The sequence below is a fragment of the Plectropomus leopardus genome, chromosome 10 (assembly GCF_026936395.1).
Source record: "Plectropomus leopardus strain MGB_pleo_1.0 chromosome 10, ASM2693639v1, whole genome shotgun sequence".
Taxonomy (NCBI): domain Eukaryota; kingdom Metazoa; phylum Chordata; class Actinopteri; order Perciformes; family Serranidae; genus Plectropomus; species Plectropomus leopardus.
Window position 1 is genome coordinate 22463652 of NC_142185.1, and position 19648 is coordinate 22483299.

The 19648-nt window shown below is 38.2% G+C and overlaps 1 protein-coding gene across 1 annotated transcript in view; it reads right to left on the reverse strand.

The window, feature by feature from the left end:
• Nucleotides 1-9193, reverse strand: part of tbl1x (transducin beta like 1 X-linked) — a 29506-nt gene extending 20313 nt beyond the window's left edge. The window contains exon 1 of the mRNA XM_042494581.2: nucleotides 8364-9193. The gene's annotated coding sequence lies outside the window, so the exon portion shown is untranslated. The remainder of the gene's footprint in view (nucleotides 1-8363) is intronic.
• Nucleotides 9194-19648: the final 10455 nt, after the last annotated feature.

Consider the following 19648-nt stretch of genomic DNA (forward strand, 5'->3'; position numbering starts at 1 on the left):
ATACGCCCCTTCTGCTATCCTCGCAAGAATTACATATCTAAGGTATACGCCTTGATAGATTTGCAGGTTTAGATTTGAATTTTTTTTTTTAGAAATAGAGAATTGCACATTCACAGGCGCCACCATCAAATGTATTTTCTCCTTGGGGAATGAATGGGGGATGGTGACAGACAGCAAGGATCACTGAGAGGATTCGTCATGATGGCTTCTAATCAACAGCGTCAGGACCTAAGATCCAGCCTCATGCTGAAGCCATTAGCATCAAATAAAAATGACAACTCCCACTTGCCTTTTGGTGTCATTTAGTATTCTCAATAGAAACAAAAGAACATCAGCAGTCTAACATTGTTCAATAGGAGAGAACTCCTGCGTTGTTTGCCTATTGATGTGGACAAATGCATTCACAAATAGACAAAACATACCTATTAATATATCAATGAGTATATGAGTAGGGGTGTGAGAGAAACAGAATTATTACAGCCTGTCTTCCTGGGTAGAATTTCATCTTGTCCTTACATTACATAATCTCATATCATGTTTAATGTGCCAGCTTTGGTTAAAAGATATCACACAATGTAGGAAAAAATCTGACTATCCACCTGACAGCCTTTACAGTAACCAGGTTATTGCAGAGCATGAAAACACTTCAGTTTTCTCTAAATATCCTGGTTTCATATGTGCATGTAAGCACACAAAGAACTGGTCGCTGTAGGGCATGCATGTGTATATGGCTGTGTGGGGGCGGATGGCAAGTAAATACATTGTGCAGAGGAGATTGTGGGACACAATAATCTCTATTGATGCTCAGTGCAGCACATGCATACATACATACAGAAAAAAGTCCATCTCTCCTACAGCTTCGAGACTGAAGCTGAAACCAGCTTCATAGGCACTGTATGTGTTATTTCTTAGTTCATACTTAGACAATTAATAACAATACTTCATTAGACACTATGCCACTGCATTCATATCACTGCATTTAGACAATTTTTACAGGATATTCTGTTGTTACAATTTTACCCACCAAGGATGCTGAATTAACCAGGGCTCCTACGGTATAAGGCAATGTAAATGTGATACTTTTTCAGACTTTTTAATACAACTCAGTATAAAATTTAACACCAATTTTACTGTAACTAAAACTGGGGGGAAAATATTCCATACAGTTTAGGACAATTTTGCCCAGCATTTATTATGAAATAAAACATTACATTTTTGGTCCAGTGAAAAAGTTCGATCTGGATAGACTTGGGAAATACATAGCATTTATTGAGTTTTATGAGTTGAGGAGAGATTCCTTAAATTATATTTTTCTAAAAAAAACCTATTACCTATTATTTTGACATTTTATGATGCAACTTTGGAAAAAGGAAATTTCCATGTCTTTGCATTTTAAAGCCCTTTGAAAGGCTGATTTAAGACTTTTTCAACCAATTAAGACCTTGTTTCTAGATTAATGAATTCAATGCCTTTTAAGAATTTTTAAGGCTCCGCAGGAACCCTCTGAGCACAATCTCTTTTATCTAGTAAAATTCACTGTGCAACAATTACAAGTTATTAAAATGAGGTGGCTTCAAATCTAGGCCAGCGCATGCTTTGTGCTTCTATGTTGCATGAACCACAAGTTCCTGTGTATTGCATCTAAAATTGAGAGTAAATGATCCACACATTATGTCAAAAACAAACTGTGTAATCTGTCATCTGGCACTAGTCTTCTGTCTGTGTTGACATATCGTAGATGCAAGCATTGTCTCCACCACTGACAGGAACCGAAACTATCACAGCTTTATGGGAACCTACAGTTTGTCTTAACAAGCATTGACGTAAGAAGTTTACTAAGAATTTTATAATTTTTGGCTATCTATTCGGTAGAGTAATGTATATTTCTGTGCTCATTCAATAACACCATGGTCAACACCGAGGCCTCAGCCAGGCAATCCTTTTTTTTACAGCAAGATGAGGATTGCACAAATAAGCTGTAAACACAGAGACACACCAGTGTGGGCAATACAAGTGTTGCTATGGTGACCAGAAGATCTTGCTTCTCTGTCAACAGCTGCTCATGCCACCCTAAATACCCCCCACTCTCCTTGAGCTTTACTTCCATCTGACATCAGGGTCAAACAAACAAGGCAGACAACTGAAACACTGATCTTCATTCTAAGCTTTCCCTTCACTGTTTCTTTACCTAACATTTACACAGTGCGACACAGCATTAATACCACACACTAGAGATGTCCCTTCGCAGTGTGTGTGTGCGTCCTCTACACTGCTAAGCTGTTGACTCCACATACAGAATGAATGTTTTGAAATGTTTCCAATTTCTTCCTGTAACCAGAAAGAACTCAGAGTGCACACACCTCTGTTAAGGCTGTTACTTTTGAAACTAAACATGTGGACATTTTTAAATCAGTAAAGGGCTGAGTTAAAACAATTGATTCATCTGATTCAAAACAATCTTCAACTGAATGATCCGATATCGATTAATAAAATCTTTGATCAATCTGTTAAATATATGCCTTTTCCAATGGATGCGTGAACCCTGATCCCATTAATCTCACCGGTATTAAACAGGCCCTGTGCTAAATTATTTAAGATCGTAGAATTGAAAAGCTCTGGCATTACTGGTTCTTTCATCTGAAACTGTTAGTTTACTTTTTAACATTTTGGTGTAATTATTATCATGCTGCAGCCCGTCCTTCTACCACTGTCTGTGCGTCAGGACTGATCCTCCAAATACACACACATACACCAACATACAAACACTGAGTAGATGCCGCGGTGGAGACAAAAGCCTGTTTTACACAGAAATCACGCTTTAGGGCCACTACAAAGTCCTTCTTCATGCCACCTTTATGTTCTCACACTGAACCAAATGACACTGGCATTGTTTTGCTACAGTTTGTGATTATAGACTGTTTGCCAGCATCGTGGAATCAAAAGAGGCTTGACGGGTGTGACATGTATCACAATAGCATCGGCCTCTAGCGTGACATAAAAGATGTACGTTAGCAGTGCTTTCTTGACAATAACAACAGCATAACACAGCAATAACAATCATTTACTGACTCTGTTATCTGTCCCCCCATTCTGCAATCGTATCCTATATACAGAATGGTGATGCAACAAGACAGCATAACAGCACAATATTCCCGCCTTAATGGGAAGTGTAAAAGAGGCTACGGTAATGTTGTTTGTAAAGCAGCAGGGTTTTCCACACATTCATTTGTTTGTGCTGGCCCTCCACAGTAAAAAATTCTGCTGCAACATATTGATTTTCTTTTTTTGGAGGTGGACCATTCATTGGAAGCACTGTTAAAAAAATGTATGTACAGTTCCGTTATTGTTGCACCACTTTCGGAGCACAGAGCGAAACCTGGGTGCAGACGGAGCAGCAGGACATCAGGCACAGTGGTTGTGAAATTTAACACTTCATTGCTGTAGGTCTTAAAGTTTGCTTTCACTCAACTTTGCAGCACCTGCTCCTCTCATCCGTCAATCCAATTAGCTCTGACTGGGCCAACGCAAACATAAATTTTAATAATTTTATTTAATAAATGGCACTGGTCCAATCAGGCAAGTGGCTGACTGTATTTACTCGCCAAGCATGTTGGACCCTGTGTTATTTCCATAGGTTTCAATGTTTAAGTTTACAGTACAGTAAATGAAAAAAAAATGGACAGATTACTATTCAAAACAAGCATGTGGCCTGTTTTGACCCCTACCCTGAAAGAATCGGAATTTAGCATTGTTAAAATCCACATGATACCCAACCCTAACAGCTATCAATAGCTACTAAAAGCAATACACAAATAACTTATGAGATCTAAGTATGACTTTAGACAGAAATTTGCTGATTTCCATTAAAGTGTGGGTCTAGGATTTACCCTTGGTCTAGAAACTGTCCAATAATTTACAAAATTGCTCAAAATAGTCCAGTTCAAACAAAGACGTTTATGGGTCAGGTTATGCTAGAAAGGGAAATGAAAGGCCATAAAAGACAGGGAGGAGATGCTGTTACTGTTAAAATACAGCCCCTTGAATTTGATAATTAGAGAGTTGTGACAATAATGAGATTATGTACTGACTGAGCAACATTTAACATTTAATAAATGCACTTGTCAGAGCTCTCTGTTGGACAATGTCACAGGAATTTAACTACTGAACATACAATTTTACAACATAATATTTACAGAAGTAGTTGGGTGTCATGGTAAGGGATTTTTATATATATCTGTCCCATTCATTTATTTTCAATACACAATGTTAAGGGACTGCCAGTTGGAGCTCCTCCATTGCATGTATGGACATGAAACCCTCCTGATTAAATCATCTGTACATTATGATGCATAATTATGTTTCAGTAACATTTTTCAGATGCTGCTGTCTTAATGTACACTATTTGTGAGCAGTCTTCACCTTTACTCCACTGCTACACAATCACAAAGTATCTGACAGGGAAAGACAGACTGAGGGACAAAGCAGAACTCCCTTTAGTGAAGACATTTCTCACTCTGGCATGCATGAGCTTGCACAACTTCCTCAACAGTCATCCACCAGCAGTGATGGGGATGAAAACTAGTTAAAATGATCAGCCTACTTCAGAGGCTCACTAGAATTATAATCATAAGATCATGATCTTTTTCTTCAGAACATGTTCGCAATATTAAGATATAGGATTACCTGTTTGTACCTACAGACTGACCTTGTTATACAATGAGTGTTGAACAAGAGTAACCTCATATGACATATGCTCTAAAAAGTGCTTCATCAACAATAATCATCAATCATTAGCTATGATGGGTTCAGACAAAATAGAAACAGAAAGTGATTAGCTGCTAGACACAGTCGAAAACTTAACACACCCTTACAGGCATGTGGCTTCCTCCTACTTGTTTCATTTTGAAAACACACAAGGACAGAGTCAAGGCACAACAGACAAAAGTTCATACAACTATAAACAGAGCCGCCCTAAATCCAAAATAAATCCAAATAAATAACCATAGCCTTGAACTAGCCAGAACTTGTATGGGCGTTATTTCAGAGTAACCACTAGTCTGCCAGTTGGCTGGTAGCCCATGCACACTGTACGACTCTTTTGGAGGGAGAGAATGGCTCACCTCCCCCCATGGCCTATCATAAATAAATACTGCTACAGAAATATTTGGACAGCCCGATACAGAGCTTTGCAGCACCACAAGGCTGACATGGGCTTTCTCAGGGACTTCCTTGCCCTACTTATGAGCAGGAGATACATTTCTGTTTTGAACACACAGCCTAAGACAATGTACGTCGGATAGGCTGTTGCCTCCTCTGTGCTTGAATACAAATCATTATGATTCTTCACATATGAAGGCCATGCTATTGTGTCACAGCACTGAAATCAAAGACAATACACTTCATCTCAAATCCTGCCACTGAACAAAACACAGATAACCAACAACCTGAAGGTCAACATTATCAATTTATGACTTTGTGGACTCAGCATAAAAGTAACTGTTCAAATGGTGTACAAATTGTAAACTAGAAGGGACACAAAGGTTATGAAACACTGAGAAAACTTGCAAATACTCACTGTAAAAATTAGCCCATCTTCTAGAGCTATCAATGAGAGGTAGTAATGACTTTAGACACTGACAATGACATATTTAGGGATCAATAAATGGAAATGTGGAACGTAAAGTTTAAACTTGCAATTAAGACATAGTAAAACACCTATTGTTCTTTAAATAGGCAGCACTAAACCTGTTTTTGTAACTACTGCAATTAGGGTTGGCTGCAAGTACTTAACTCTGGTGACAAAACTGGTGGTAGGGCAAAGCAAAAAGGCTAAAATCAGTATCCCAATGTTAACCGGAGCATTTGAGGTTGAAATAAATGTGGAAATAATAAGCAAAATTACATAAAATAATCAAAATTTAATGTAACACACTATGTCCCACTTTTATGAATCATTTATTTGTACAACAGTATTTGAAAAACAATAACACTGCCTGATTGAACTGTCACTATTTATTTATTTATCTTGACTTAAAAGTCCACATACTAAATTAAACAAATGCTAAACTGCTACCTGTACGATGTGAAAGTGGAACAACTTAGTCATTTTTGGCTCTCTTTTTGGCCCTTTCCCTACTGGACAAAGACACCCCAGTATCACCCACTAGCATCTAGCTTTTGCCTGAAGTGGGAAGGGTTTAAATCAGCATTCACTCCCAAGACAAATGACTCTGCAGTCGTCACAGTTATTTATCAGCTTCAGCTCCAATCGGCAGTGACGGAAACACAACACCAAGGTGGACATGCTAATTTTCGCCCCTTCTCTGGTACAATGGTCAATAATTTCTGCGAATCCTTGACATCTCAGCCCCAATTTCCACGTCTCCATCCAAGCAGGATTCAAACATCTTTCAGAATTAGACAGCATCAAGTTTGAAAGAGAGACTCAATAAATGACAAATATAAACTAGAAGTAGTCCGAAAATCTTAACATTTGCACTGGCCTCCATGCTGCGTACTAATGTTTGCTAACCCTGTTTAGCAGTGCGCTTGTGATGTTGAAAGTGACTCGCCAGCAAAGGAAAACGACCCCTAAAAAACACATATTCATTGACAGACAATGGAAAAGAAGTCTATCGCCTATTTAAGTAGGTTTCATATCTACCTCGCAACACAAACTCCTCAAACTACTGTTGAGGAAAAGGAAAAACAAAAACTCAATATGAGCTCTGCCTGTGCGACCCTAACGGAACAAATTCTAAGAGGGGACACAGAATGTAAAAAGGAGACACACACAAGCAAAATTAACCTCCACACATTTCTTTTCTTGTTGGAAATACTGCATCCGTGCTAATTTTGGTGGAAAAGGGGTATTAGTTGACGCAAAATAGAGTAAACAAAACGCATCGAGGTATTTTGGATTCCACATCATAGATGTAAAAATATTGGATAAAGGTAACGCTCTGGGAAATGCTTTGACAACAGATCTGAAGTGATATATTGGGTTACAATGTCAACAACGTAACAAAATAACAAAATTTAGAATGAAATTACATGGGTGGAGTTCAAATGCATAAAACACTGAAGTGTTAGTTACGTTTAAGTGTTAGTTACAACCTTGATGAGAAAGTGATGCTCTGTTACATAATCATATTGTTGTTATTGTTCAATATTTATGGACCATGTAAATCTACACAACATGCATGGTGTCTTTGTGGTGATATTAGTAAAGAGCAGTAGGTGTCATCCAGCTTATGACCAATGGCTTACCATTCAAAACACCCAAAAAGGTAGCAGCCAAAATGTCAAATCAAGTAAAGTCACTGTCTTCTCCAGTGCAAGTTCTTTGTTAAATTGCTTTGTTCAGATTTCAGGAGGCAAACAACACTGACTGATACTGTGAATATACAACAGCCACTAGGTCAAGAAGAAAATGGGAGCATCACTTTGGCATTAATTATTTGGGCCATTGAAGTAGAATCAGGCTAAGACAGCATTCAAACAGCAGTGTGGCTTAGCTGTTATTTTCATCTGAATTCTTCTCATGTTTTGCTTTAATGAAGATAATAAACACTTTGATGCTCAGAGGCTAGCCGAGACATCTTAACTGTGTCTGTACATGCTGTATCTTATTATTTCAACAACTACAGAGAGCAGTCAGGGTTACTAACTGGAAAATAAGAAGAATTTATAGATCCCTAAACTGATTTTATTAAGTGCTCTGTGGATATGAAACCACCATGTCCCCAAGCTTCACATTAAGCAGGGTTTCTTTTGAGAAACTGTGCTTTAATGCAGCTGACACAGTCAGGAAACAGCTCAACACTGTAGTTATACAGTAACATGAATTGTCCCTTGAAAACTGGTGTCTCAGTTGAATGTTTCCCCCCACTTCCCAAGTCTGCATAGCTATATAAATATTCATATTTCAGCTTGAACAAAAACCACACAAACTGCACTGGTTCAACTTAATGAGGTTGAGGGTTTCCATTGTGTCATTGGGGGCAAAGTAGATATAATTTACCAAATTGGGACAACATTCAACCTCTAAAACTTATTATTTTGCAAAGAAGTCCACAGCTCAGCTTCTAAGGTTTAATGTGAGAGTGAAAAAACACTCTCAGAAAAAGTAGGTTGTTTGGATAACCGAAAGAGAGAAAATTAGAAAGACCCAAGCAGGAATTGCAACACACGTGTGGAGTTAAAGGGTGACTAAGCTATGTGCCGGCTCCTAATCAACGCCATAATCACCAATTTCTGAATGTCATTATCCTCTTCCGCGTATAAACCCCCCCAAACACACACATACACACAATCAGCCTGAATGCAGTGCAGCCTAAACCATGCCACTTTAACTGGCTTACCTTTTATTGTGAGAGTGAACTCGTGGTGTCCGCCGCCACCTCTTCCTCTTCCACAAGGAGAAACCTCCAACTTCAGCAAGCTAGCGACGACTTTCCTCCCATTTTGCTTACCGTCATATTTCAAGTTCCGACCGCTGCTGTGTATGACTCACTGTCGACTAATTTGGTGTGCTAACAAAGCAGTGGACACACTCACAAGTGGCGGTAAAGTTGGAATAAACCCGAGTTTCGTGGCTGGGGCTGCAGGCTAGTTACTCTGTGGAGTTTCACCGTTCACTGAGAACAGCAACGTAAAGAGACAGCAGCAGCAGGCGCTGATCGGCAGCGGGGGAGAGACGTAGACAGAGAGCGGAGAGAGAGAGGGGTGGTGGGGGGTGAAAGCTAACTGACCTTAAACCTGGATATTAAAAACAACACCAAACATTAAGGTTAATTAGTGAACTTACTAACAGTACATATCGCGTGTATCTCGCTGGCTTCACCGGCTAGCTTACGTGCTAAAATAGCAGTTTGTAAACACGAAGAGCTGCCCTTTCAACACTTCCAACGGCTGCGTGCTGTAACCACACAGCTACTGTATGTTTCCTATAGCATAAATATGCAGCTAAAATGGCGCTTTTTTGAGACCAAAAATACAAACACGGTTGGTCGTTACAATAACACGCTCTCGAAAAACCGAAAGTGTATGGTTACTTTGATATTATGTTAGCACAGGCAGTGTGAGTCTCACAGGCTACAGTCTAGTAGTGTGTTGCCTATCTGGCCTCTGAGCCGCTTCCCCTCCCCCACACTCCACTATTTTTCGCCTGCCCGGTCACACAGCGGTTGATTAATTCTCCTTTCGCCTTGCTCAGTCATTCAGATTTGGAAAGTAAATAACAAGTTGACATCATTACGGCTCTACACTGGTGTGACACATTCCTTTGGTTACCGTACACACTGCAGTAAGCGCGCATGAACTATTTCAGCTTCAGCCTCTGTTTTCACCACAGACTGTAGATTCTCACCAACACCTCTTGTGTGTATATCTAACACATGACGCACATACTGTACACATTTCTTATTCGTATTTTTATAAATGTATAAATTTGTGTTGAACCTTCTAGCATTATACATAGGTTATTTTATATTCTGAAATTTCCCATACTAGTTTTATACAGTGTAATGTAGCATAATGCACATATTTTTGTATTTTTACACACGTAACTGACTTAGCACATTATACATATTGTATACTGATGATAATAATAATACTAACAATAATAACTATTTATGTAACGCCTTTAAAAACAGATTTTTACAAAGTGCTTTGAAATAAAAGCAAAGTTGAAATGGGATACATAGACACTGATACAACAGCAGAAAGCCAAACAGTCCTACCGAACACAAGCAAGAAGAAACTGGAGAATTAAACTGAAACCAGATGACAAATACTGCAAGATGTAGGATGCATAATGTCAATATAAAATAATACAAAGAAATAGACCAAAAATAACAATAACAGAAACAATACAAACAATAAAACCACATATAATAGGAAATCAAATAGATAAAACACAAATTAAAAGGGTAAAATAGATCAAAAGAAATAAAAACACGGAACAAAAAGACACCACATATAAGAAAGTCTATAAAAATGGGTTTTGATTCTGCCAGCCTTATCTCCTCAGGCAGGTCATTCCATGTTATTCTTAATATTCAGCATATTTGTCTTCAAGTGTTAAACATTGTAGCATAATGCACATTTTTATACTTACTATTCTGTACATTTACCTACTTCTTATTTTCATACTTATTTCTATTTTCTCCTTTTTTTTAATTTACACATAAACATTGATACATACACAGAAACCAAAATACATTACACATATCTAATTACATCTACATACATGTGGAGTATATTTCACTAACATTAGATCTCATATCTCTGTTTCCCAGGTTTTTGATAATCTCAGAAACTCCCATTTATGTTTATTTAAACTTTTTTCTTCACCTTTCATTATAAAATACTGATAAGATAATAATCCTTAAGAATTTAAAAAAAAGGTTTTCAATGCCAGCCTTTTTTGAGACTTTACCACATAAATTTTGCCAAGTACTACAATAATGTTCAACAACACATTTTGATCATCTTGAACACTCCAAATAATATTGGAATAATTCCTACTTTCTTATAATACTATCGGCTTTACATCAATGTGACTATAACACATCACAATTTCCTCTCGCATTTTTTATTCTGATTCCGAATTGCAATTTGGTGAACTGTATTCTTTGGTTCCTCGCCAAAAAGTAGGCTATTGTATGTATTATGTGAGCATGTTATGTTGTTGTTATTAAAGGAATACTTCACCCACAAAATGACTGTTTGTACATCAGATAGTCATGCTGTGTTGTCTTGAATTAGTGAAGAAAACTTTGGTTTTCTCACATGCCTCCACAGCAAACAAACAGATTTATTGATTGAGTGGGAACCACCTTTAACAACAGCAAATCTATGTCAAAACATCTTTTTATGAGCTCTCACACTATTCTTGCAGTAAAATACGATTCCCATTTATCCAGTTGTATGCTCAGTACAGGGTTGCCACATTACCAATGAATTTTCAAAACGTTCCCATAACTTTTCTATAACATCTGACCTATTTCAGTGGCTTTATTTAATAGGTAAGCAAATAAATGTATGTAGTGAAAAATTGGTTGAGCACCAGTTAAAACTGTCTCGTAAATATGCTGATGTCTTAGATGGTTTTCCCCTTTAATGTTGCTGACCAGAGTAGCTTCCCCATCAAGTGTTTATGTGCAGAGCCGAAGCATCCAGCGCAGCGAGTGTCTGCCTCTCTCGAGCCTTGTATAATATTTGAAGTTCAAAAGCATACATAAGTAAACACACACTTTCCAGGCATTTGTTCATTGCTAACTTTACTTATCTATTAGACATTTCTGCCCCTGACAAGATGCATATGCCAGGGCATATAATCTGATACTAACGCTTCAACAGTTATGCAGCGCAGCCCTAGATTTTAAATTAGTATTAAAAGGAATATATTTTGCGTATCTATAGACATGTTTCGGGATTTTCATTGACCTTTTCTAACCAGCTGTCACAATAATGTAAATTCATATTTTTTTGAGGAAAACAGTGTTTCCAGTTTCATGATGGTGAGAGCCCTGTCAGCACTTCCCAAACACATTCATTATTGCAAAAAAAACCCCAAAACCACAAAAAACAACCTTAGTAGGCCTAATGGATTTTGGCTTTTAAGACGGCATAGATAAGTTTCACTTTTAGTTCAGTTTTAAATGGTAAGGTTTTGGCAAAAATGCTTGCACTTGTGAAAAAGAATACGACTGGATATTAGACTTAGATTACACTGAATGAGTTGTTGTCCCCCAATTAACGAACCAATATGTTCTTCAAACATAGTATAGTATAATCCAAGTGTTGGTAATCCAATCATAAACTCCGTACTTCTCAAAGACATGCATTTTTAAAACCAAACATTTATATCACTTCCACAAATACAGTCTCATGCACGGATGAGTAGTGTGCCTGAGCTGTTTATGCAGAAGTGCTTTAAAAATTTGCGTTTATTAAGCTGTGCCAGAAACCCTCACACTTCTTCTACAGCAAGCAAGAAAAGTTTTCTTCCTGAATTCATTGTAACATGGGGTAAGTAACTCACATACCAATGATCATTTGTAGGGTGAGGTATTTCTTTATTACCTCCTATTGCCAGCACTCACCCCCAGGCCCTTCCATTCATGCTGCAGATATACATTTTTCAAATAGATAAAAAGAAAAAGAAAGAAGATTTTTTTGTAAAGGCTAAGTATATTTTCATAAAACAGCCGAGCACTGTAGTTTTTGGCAAACACCAAAATTTAGTGTATTTCTTTGAGACAGTTTTCAGAAGAGGACTGATATCAATTTGTGGGACAAATTTTGGCTGTTAAGTCTGTTTGTGACATCAAATGACAATGAGACAAATTTTGAATATCACCAATCCTCATGACTTCCTGCACATGACATTAACACTTTGAAACCTGAGCAAAAAAATTCTTTCTAAAACATAGGTAGAAGGCAATGAGCAATCAAAAAACAATTAAACCAAAAATTAGCAAGACATTAGTAAAACATACCAGAAAATTACCTAAAAGTCAGTGAAAAAAAAAATAATAATGTAAAAAAAAAAAAGAAAGAAAAGAAAAAGAAAATTAATGATAAAATAGAAAAAGAATTTAGAAAAAACAAGAAACTAACCTGAACATTAGTAGGGGAAAAACAATGAAAAATAAAGTTTTCAAAAAAGGGAAATAACCTGGAAAAAATGCTGAAAAATATAAAAAAATGTTCTTAATTCTTTTCAAATGTGTAATTATGATATTTATAAACATAGCTTTCTAAAGCTAATTTCCTAAATCACTGCTGTTTTCCTCTTTACATGTTTTTTGCAAGTAATAGCACCAACTTGCAAAGGGTTAAACATATTCTTTAGCATATTTAACATTTGTGCACCTCATGGCTTTGTCCATTGCAGGGCAGGCAGTTATAATCGGGAATGTTAGCTACTGTCTTTTACGCTCTGAATGAGAGACAATGAAAATAAACACACGCCATTCACAGTGGACGTGCAGGTGTCAGTCTGTCTCTGATGTGCAGATGTTGAAAGGCCATATGCTACAAAGACAATCTGTGAGAGCTGTTCTCTGGAGAAATCCATGTTTGATGAGCACAGGAAAATGGATATATGAGATCATCCCCTCAGTGTGCCAAATAACCGTCTGACGTCTGCTTCTTGACAGTAAATTATTATAAAGATTTCAGGGAGGAAGTGAGACATCTCATTTCCAGAAAATGAAAAAAAAAAAGTCTTCATTCAAACATCCGGCTCTATTGTCAAATATAACCTGTGTGCATTTTACAACATGCTGTATGTTCCACGCTCAGTCCTTTGTCATTTCACTGTAACGTTCTTCTCTTAAATTTCTGGGTTTGATGGTGATAATTTTCAATATATTTTGGACTCGATACTAACATTCCTAACTGAATGTAGTAGTGCATATACATAAAATGCTTAACCCTTTAAAATCTGTAACAACAACACTTTAGTTATGCTGCTTTCAGACATCTTTCACAAGATCTCACCTGACATCATCCAGGGGAACTCCATGTGCATGAAAAAGGTGCCTTTTGGCGTCAGGTACTTACGAGAAAAGCCCTGAGAGAGTAAGGCTATTTTATGAGTTCGGATTGAGCATGGGCTAAAAGTCACATACTGGGGCAGCAGTATGCGGGTGTTATTTGGATCTATGTAAAAAAAAACAGATCCGCCGTAATGAAGCATCTTTGTTGTGGCTCAGTTGCGGATATCTGTATAAAAAAGGATTAGTAAAACAACGAAGCTTGTAAAAAAAATAAAGTTTAAGAAACAAAGATAAAGTGGTAAATTGAAAGCTTTACCTTTACAAACATGGTCTGAAAAACAGACTATTATACTGCAGCTCTTCCCACTATCAGAATTAACCATCACTCATAAATATGATGCCAGAACTCCTTCACTTAATATGACTGCTTCCCCTCACACCAATAAAACACTTTTTTTTTCCGCTAGAAAACAACCATCCCTTGGGATTGTAGAAGTGCTGAGCCACATCCCAACCCAGTCACAGTCGGCTGCAAACTAGCTGAGGTTACAGTCTGAAGAGCAACATCATCTGCAAATAGTAGAGGATGCACTGAAACTATGAAAGTTTGCTGTGCTGTTTTGTAGCTGGCTCCCTCTGAGGAAAAACTGTCCCTACATATTTATTTTAATTTATTTAAATAACCAAATATTCCTGCTTGAATTTCTGCCCCCCTCTCCAACTGTAAACCCTTGGAACTAGGTCTCCTCACACAGATACTCCTAATGTCATGCTTATATTAACTCCATCCAGACATTTGAGCCGACGCTAATAAAAACAGAGACCGGGCCTAAAATTGGTTCATGTATTTTTCTTTCTGTTACATCAGCCTTGTGCCATTTTAAAACTGCATTTGTCAAGCAAGCCTTAGCACTGTGCCATGTGGTTCCTGCCTGCGTGCTCACTACTGCATGAATGCTAAAAAAGTCAAGCTAAATCCCCCCACACTGCCTTCTGCCCCTTCTGCACATCTATTACATGCTTTATGGTAGGCGTGCTTCCTGCCATAGAGCTGGGGCTGACCTCCTAACAAAGAACAGGTTCAATCTGCCTCCCCTCCCCCAACCCGGGAAGCTGATGAGGGTCACATGACCTTTCTAGACAGCACTGAGGAGCAATGGTAATATGTACGGGTGGGGGAAGGGTGCAGCGAGTCACACGACTCTTGTTGTGTCGTTATTAGGCCGAGGAAGCGCGTGGAAAGCCCAGTTTGTAGCAGGGGAATATCCAGTTGGGTATCTATTCCTCATTGTGCTCTGGTGTCCATTGACATATTGGATTTAGTTCCCTAAGCCCTGCTGCTTTATTTACACTGTAAAGAGAATAGGAGCATGGGGGCCGGGCTGTCAGAGGCAGTCTGGAGGAAAAGGCTTCACTATCTGTGTGTATGTGAGTGTGTGTGTGTGTGTGTGTGTGTGTGTGTGTGCATATGAGCTTGTGGCATTAGAGAGAAAAAGCGAGCCTTGTGTACTCACTGTACAACACCACCCCCACTATCTTCCTCCCCTCCCCTCCCCTTCTGCAACCATCCACACAGGCTAGAAATGCAGGCGGCTCTCTGTGGTACACTGTTATGTCATAGCCTACAGACCTATTTTCCAGACAAAGCAAAGCAGAATAACAGAAAAAAACATCTTTATTTTCAGGTGCAAATGTTTTAAGCAAAGAAAAGTAGCTGTTGACAAAGTGGAGCTCCAATGAACTATACAGCAAAAGAGCTGCAACAAACACGCTGTTTACATATCACACTTGCTCACCGAGTTGAGATTGTTTTCTCAAGAAAATCTGAGTGTTAAAAAAAAATGTCACTTTTGGAAGTCCCCCCCCCCCAACCATAATCAAATTCCTTTGACAGCAGAGGGGGAGGGAGGGAAGGCGGGAAAAGCAGACAGATGTCATAGATTCAAGGGTCGAGGACAGAGGTCAAGGGTTGGTGACCTGGGCATCCAACAGACTTGCCTTCCCCTTCCTCCCCCTCCGGCACAATGGCAGTCATTGACTTTACAATGCTTTTTTCTTACAGTGACATTTAAATCCTTTACTGACACAGTTTTGAGATTTCCGCCTTAGTTGTACGTAGATAGCGCAGTAGCTACATGTTCTTTAGTTTGTCAGTGTTATCATCCAAATAAATGGAGAAACATTTCTATAGAATATCAACAGAATGATGCATCGCAGTTTGTTCATGTTAGGAAATAGGCTTATTTGGGTCCTTGTCAAGACTTTGCTGCGATTACATAATAATACATACAGTATGTATTAGCTTAGCCTAATTTAGCTTAAAGACTGCAAACAGGGAAACAGCAAGCCTAACTATATCTAAAGGTGACAAAATCAGCCGACCTGCTACTCTAAAGCTTATTTATGAATATAAACAACACGTTATAGTATGTACGAAGGTTATGCAATCTCTGTTCCTATGGTGGCAAGTTTACATACATTATTATCACCTAAAACTATAAAATGAAATTATGTTTTGCCGTCTTTTTATCTTTAGTAGTAAGCAGTTACTAGTTGTAAACTGAGAAAAAAAATAAAATACTGTGTCATGGTGGAAGGTGGAATGTTGTCTTGCGTTGTCACTCAGTGCGTGAGTTGACGGCACGAATCAATCAACACATCTTTAATGTCCTTATGACAACCATGACATTTAGTTTTGATGGCTCTCTTGCATTACACGAAGCTCAAGTGATGATTGGACCTTCAGGCACTTAAAAAACATATATATATTTTAATTCTGAAAGTTGAGATTATTTTATTCTCTAACATTTACGAACACAGTGGCAAAATGTTGTTTCGATGCACTTTAGCACTACACTGCTGATGTTAAGTTTAAAGATGGAGGCAAATTTTAATTTAATAAATACACCTTGTACCTTGTAAAATGGACAGCGTCCACTGGTTGACCATCAAATGCTCCAAGCCAAGAAATAGACCGCCTCAGAGCCCTGCGTAAAACAGCTAATTTTTGTTTACACATTTCTAGTTTTGTACTAAGCAAAGAAGATATAACGTGTTAGTTAGTGAGCCGTGCGTGTGCTGGTAGACTTGTTTTGTTACCATAGGACAGAGCTGGCTGTTTCCCCTTTTCTCCAGTCTCATTGCTAAAGCTTATAAACGTATAAACAGATGTACAAATCAGTTGTAATCTGTAGATTTTATGCATAATGGAACATCTTCCAGCTAGGTATCACAATGTTTTAATTTAGCGGTTTAATTAAATGGCTCGATGGTGGAGTTGTGTAATAAATCATTGTATTTTTTACACCTAAAATAATTTCATTACCCTATTTTACTGATAATACCACCATTAATTTGCATTATGGTATAATCTGCAAGTAAAGCCTAATGGGCCATGCAAATGTCAGCTCAAAAATTTCCATACAATTTGTTTACCTGACATAACTGCCTAACTTATTTCTTTGATTTCTTTTCTAAGTTCATAATATTTTGTGTTGAGGTACCTCAAAACAAATTTACAGTATAGAAACCTGGCTGGTGAGCTCTGCTAAAAATGTTGGGCGGGGTTAGCTTTCAGTTTACAGCTCCAGGGCGTTATAAAGCATTCCTGCTGTATGATTTCTAGCCAGGAGAATCTCACAGGAGCCGTGATCTCCCAGTGACACTGTATTGTTAGCTTAGAGGCTGGGGGATGGGCATGTCTGCTGTGCAGTGGATCACTGATTTCAGCCTCCTGCTTTGTCACAGCAACATAATGCTGTGTAATGGGCCTCCACTCAGCTAGACATCCACTACTACAATGTGACATGTCACTCGCATAATCACTCTCCTGACCTCCAGGTTCAGGAGATGACATTTGCACAAGGCTGTCGTGGCTCTCGTTGTTCCCTCTGGAAATACGTGATGATGACAACGAGACGCATGGAGATTTACATGTGGCCGAGAATGACAGGGGTTGTATAACAGACAGGAAAGAACAAACTGTGTTATCACACGTCCCGATAAAAGTCACCCATATGGAGAAGTCAAGCACCTCGTGATCTGATATGTATGATAAAATGATTCAGAGAGCATTACCATCTGTTAACATTTCCCTACCAAATTAGGTTATAAAACATGAATATATCCTGCTTCACTATGCAAGAGTTGTGTATGCGTGTAAAAGCATCTGAATGTGCTGGTTTATTTGAGTGCATGTGTGTGAGAGAGAAAGAGACCCAGAGAAAGAGAGATTACATTGAGTTTCAAAATGTGTTCTATTTTCCATCATCTCTGATAATTGTTTGCCTCAGACGAGAGAACAAAATCCCCCTGATAAATTCCCTATTGTTGGGTATTAATGCTGGATCATCTCCTGGAAAATATTGTGAGAAAAAGAGAGTGAGAGAGATAAAGAGAGAGAGGCGTCAAAGTACTGGTCTGGACCTAAAATTTGTCTGTGGACACATTGCCATCTAGTGGTACAAAAGGGTACACTCCCTATTAAAAATGCATTGAGATCATCCTCATTTGGATACCACGTTTTTTGTCCTCATAATACGAATAAATGAGTTCAAATCAGTGCTGTTTCATAACTCCCCCCTCCTCGTCTCCTCTCTGTCTATTCATTATTTCCAACCTGAAAATAAACACCGGCGCACTTCGTAAAAAGGTGCAGTTATGATCATCCGGGCCTGCTTAACAACCACCGAGGGATACCCAGCTGTCAGTCAACCATCACTGTCTAAACTGAAACCAAAATGTAACTTCAACTCTGAGTGGGTGGTTTATATGTGAATAACAGCTTGTGCAGGTCTATCAACCCCCACCATTGCACAACGCTGCATTGTTTGGGGACGCCGCAAAAGAAGGAAAATATTTCATGCAGGCATCTATTTAGGAGTAGGGCTTTCCAGCCTCATACACAAGATAAATATTTTCACAGGGGATGTCAGAAAATTCTTGTGAATAGACTTTAAATAATCATGAATAGACAAAAGAGTGACTGTACAGCTGAAGGGTTTTATCTTTGAGAAAGCCTCTGTAGAGATATTTTCCACATTTTGTGTATATATATATATATATATATATATATATATATATATATATATGAAGAATGACTGCAACGGCACTTTAATGGCACTTTCTTTGTATCAAGCCCTTACAGCTCATTTAAAGGTACAGTGGCTGAATACGGACAGTGTGCTTTTCTCTGTGGACTGAGAAAATTGATATGAAAATCTGACTTTCTACATTATGGGACCTTTAAGGGTTAGCAGTGTAGAGCATCACAAGCATAAAGGCACGACTCAAAATAAAAGACCAACATCAAGTAATTGACTAATTTAGAGACAATGTAGTCCATCAAATCCAAATAATGAAGCTACTGAGAATCAATATTTGCTCCTCTCTCATCTGCAAGAGATGCTCACATTTCTTTTGAATTACTCTCCCTATGGCTTACATATTAATACTCAGTGGAGAAAAAAATCTGCTGAGGGGATGGAATAATTAAAACGCTTGCAATGCAAATCAACTTGCTCCGATTTTCTCAAATAAAATGACAGGAATAAGATTATGTGTGTGTGTGTGTGTGTGTGTGTGTGTGTGTGTGTGTGTGTGTGTGTGTGTGTGTGTGTATGTGTGTGTGTGTTTCTTTAATGAACTGTCTTCATTTGAAGCCAGTGTCCTGCCATAACATGTTATTCACTTTGGTAAATGGAACAAAAGAGGATCCAAATTTTAAAATTGATTTCTCTGTGAGTGTATATGTGTGATTTCTTAACTTGGCATGTGATGAAAGGTGTTCAATCAACCGCCTCATGAGTACTGGCTTGGGAAAAGATTTCAGCATTTTCTGCCGCTCTCTGACACTGGTATCAGTTACAATGATGTCATTGTTTTAGTTTGCTCTTAGAGATAGACCTCATGTTTTTTTTTATTTTGTGTTTGGCTGCTGATTTGCTATGAGCCATTTTCTTTGTATCACTCTGGTAATTTGATATTAAATTATAGCTCATGTAGATTAAACACTGATAATGACAGGGGTGGTGGAATTATACACTCAGTTTTGGCTGTCATCAAATGGAAGATCTTTGAACTCTATGTCTCGTTTATTAGTGGGCGTCAGCAGGTTAAATAAATAAATGTATATGTAT